Source organism: Limulus polyphemus, unplaced genomic scaffold (assembly GCF_000517525.1).
Source record: "Limulus polyphemus unplaced genomic scaffold, Limulus_polyphemus-2.1.2 Scaffold981, whole genome shotgun sequence".
Classification (NCBI taxonomy): Eukaryota; Metazoa; Arthropoda; class Merostomata; order Xiphosura; family Limulidae; genus Limulus; species Limulus polyphemus.
The window spans coordinates 252,056-255,509 of record NW_013666591.1 but is presented as its reverse complement, the minus strand read 5'-3'; the positions used below and the strand labels follow the sequence as shown (position 1 = coordinate 255,509).

The following is a 3,454-nucleotide window of genomic DNA, read 5'->3' as shown; positions in this document are numbered from 1 at the left end:
ATTCGAACCCTCAGATTGCGAGTCGAGTGCCTTAACCACCTGGCAAAGACAACAGGATATGGATTTATCATGATGAGGCTTCCATTCATAATTCTCGTTCAACTATCACACATTTCAAGCACCTGGAGAAAGAAACGTTTATTCATGGAATTCCATACGAAGACACACCCGTCAAGTCGTGGAATGCAATGCCTATACATTTATGTGTAATCAAACTATTGATACGAGTCCTGGGAAAATACAGTGCTCTTTTGCTAGCTTAATCAGACTATTTGTCAGCTGTAAAACTTACAACATCAGTAGTAATCTATTTAACAAACTATCCTGTCAGAATGTGGGAGACAGTTGGAAATTGATTCTACATTTAAAAAAGTTTTACTGTGGACATACCCCACATTGGAAGGAGGCATTTTTGCTCCCCTCCTCCACACATGATACTTCTGAGTAGTTGCATTGTCCTTTAGCCCCCTCTAGGTCAAAATATTTTCTTACGCCAATGTTATATATATATATACACATACATAGTAGAGAAATATGAAATTGGTTTACCAGGTTGTAAAGTAATGATATAGAAGTTACTTTGGGTAACGTGTGTAACCAGTTTCTACAATGTGATGTAACACACACACACACACCCTTCCCGCACACGGTTAAGTTAAGGAGTGGGCAACCGGAATTAACAAACAATTAACAAATAATATTGGAAAAATAAAGTATAAGTTGTCTTAATAGGTAATAATGCATCGTCAATGATAAATATAATATAGAAAACAATGACATTAACAGACACTGATCTAACTAGTTAATTTAAATACTAAAGAAATTCAGTCGTGTGAACTATTTAACCTTTATATGTATATAACTATGATGGCCGAACCTTTTGAGATAATTATGATCTTTGTTTGATTAGAAATTATTGATAATGTACTTAGCTATATCAGCAGAGTAAAGCTAGTTAATTATTGATAATGTACTTAGCTATATCGGCAGAGCAAAGCTCGTTATGTAGACGAACTTTTGCAGTTTTTAACAAACAGAATGAATGCAAATAGGATTGTTACCAAGGAAAAAACATTTTACTTTATAAAGCTTTAATTCTCCGAGGATTTTCTGATACAACTTAATGAACATACGAGCTAAGCCGATAAAAAGAAAGGTTTAATGAAGTAAAACTGCCACAATTTACCCCTATAACCTTAATGATCGAGTTAAAACTGAAGATCATATCTTTCAAGCTTCTCAATGTTTAAATAATCAGTATTTTACTGAACCTATTACATGTTATCCTTGCTAAAGTCATTGCCGGAAACACATACCTAACAGCGGAGCCAAAGCCCTATCAGTTTATTACATGGTCTATAGAAAAGTCATTAAAATAGAGATTTCAGAAGTTTATATGATTCCATCGGAGAGCATTAACTAAAAACTCCCCTCCTAGTTTAGAGTACCGGACCGGTGCACGGCAGCGACAAAAATGTTAAAAAATGGCGACAGTCAAATCCCACTATTCGATCTGAAAAATAATAACTCAAGAGTTGGCGGTGGGTGGTGTTGACTAGTTACCTTTCTTCTGGTTTATCTCTTCAAAATTAGGGACAGCTAGCGCAAATAAGTTGTCGTGTAGCTTTGCGTGATATCCAACAAATAAGTCATTGTTCGGAAGAAAGTTCTTTACTCATAAACGTTTGGCTTTTCGAGAAATCGTTATCAATATCTGTGTAAAAAGACTAATTATTATTATTACCGTTGTTTTGCTTTTAAAATGCCTAATGTTTTTAAGTTTAGAAAGACAAATCTTGTTTCTGCTGAGAAAATAAGTAGAAAACTCAGTTGGTGAAATGGATAAGATTATTTTATTATAAAGTTGTGTCATACTAGATTTTCATCTGTTTTTACACATCATTAGTAGGTTTTAAATTGTTAGTCCCAAGCAGTGTTATAATTAGCGTCCGTATTACTGTTTGTATATTCCTTAGTAAGGGTGTCGTTCAACAAAAAGTGGTCATCTATCTATATTGAGATTTAGGTCTAAGGCCGAGAAAAGTCGTGGGATTGGGGCCTAAGGCCAAGACAAGTCTTGGAATGGTGGCCTAAGACTAAGACAAGTCGTTGGATGGAGGCCTAAGTCCGACATAGATCGTATGATGTGGTCTAAGGCTGAGCCAAGTCGTGGAATGGGGGTCTAAGGGTGAGACAAGTCGTATCGATTAATTATGTGTGAGGGGGTTTTTTCTTCACTTTTTTGCGTGAAATGATATACAGCACTCTGCTGTGCTTCAGGTAAGTATTTACTGATGTGTATTTAACATACCAATGTTTCCAAACACTTCAAAGTTCTTGCTATCCGTTATAGATAGAACGATAGTGATAAAACAAATATTTCGTATACCGATATTCTAAAACACCTGAAACTTTGCGCTAACAGTTATGGATAGTAAGATAGTGATAAAACAAATATTTCAAATACCGATATTTTAAAACACTTGAATCTTTATACTAAAAGTTATAAATAGTAGGATAGTGGTAAAATAAATATTTCAAATACCGATATTTTAAAACACTTGAAACTTTATACTAAAAGTTATAAATAGTGGGATAGTGGTAAAATAAATATTTCAAATACCGATATTTTAAAACATTTGAAACTTTATACTAAAAGTTATAAATAGTAGGATAGTGGTCAAACAAATATTTCAAATACCGATATTCTAAAACACTTGAAACTTTATACTACAAGTTATAAATAGTAGGATAGTGGTCAAATAAATATTTCAAATACCGATATTCTAAAACACTTGAAACTGTGTGCTAACAGTTATAGGAAATAAGATCGTGGTAATTTTTTTTAAACGAAGCTTACCTTCTTTATACTTTCTTTTTCTCGCGAAATATTTTAGTGTTTCATGAATAAAATGGTCCTATTCTTCATTTTTAACAAATTTTCATAAAGACTGACCACATCTACAATCACAAAAGCCGGAACAACCAGACTGGTAACAAGTATTCCGTGTGTGCAAGTGTGTAGTAACCCAACCAGACAAGCTAGAAGCCAAGCTCGGACTCCACGAGCATTTTGAGCTCGTCGGGTTGAGCTACTGGCTTATATAGGAGAGAACCTTCCCGGTTAAAACTTCGACCACGCCCGCCACTACATTGAAGTAGCACATGCACCTGTCAAAAACATGCTATATAAGTCTAGGACAGCACCCAGGTTTCCGTGCTTCAATAGGATTAGCACGGTAAAATAAGTGAGAAGTTTGGACATTTATAAACTACTGAAAAACCTTCAACTTCTCTGTGACAACTTAAATAAATCTTATACCGAGCCGTTTCATTCATATACGGGTTTCTTTGTCTAATATTTTCGACATTATGAGAAAACTCATTAGTAGAGATCGAAGGGAGAATGTACCTAGAATATATCAAAACTGATGCTGTAATATTGTTCGTGTAT

The 3,454-nt window shown here is 34.5% G+C and overlaps 1 protein-coding gene across 2 annotated transcripts in view; it reads right to left on the bottom strand.

Annotated features, from left to right (window-relative positions):
* The window catches only part of LOC106461534 (sodium-dependent dopamine transporter-like), an 85,974-nt gene extending 82,915 nt beyond the window's left edge, over positions 1-3,059 (bottom strand). Inside the window, exon 1 of one of the 2 annotated variants that reach the window (XR_002611000.1) lies at positions 2,861-3,059. The gene's annotated coding sequence lies outside the window, so the exon portion shown is untranslated. 2 annotated transcript variants of the gene reach the window in all.
* Positions 3,060-3,454: the final 395 nt, after the last annotated feature.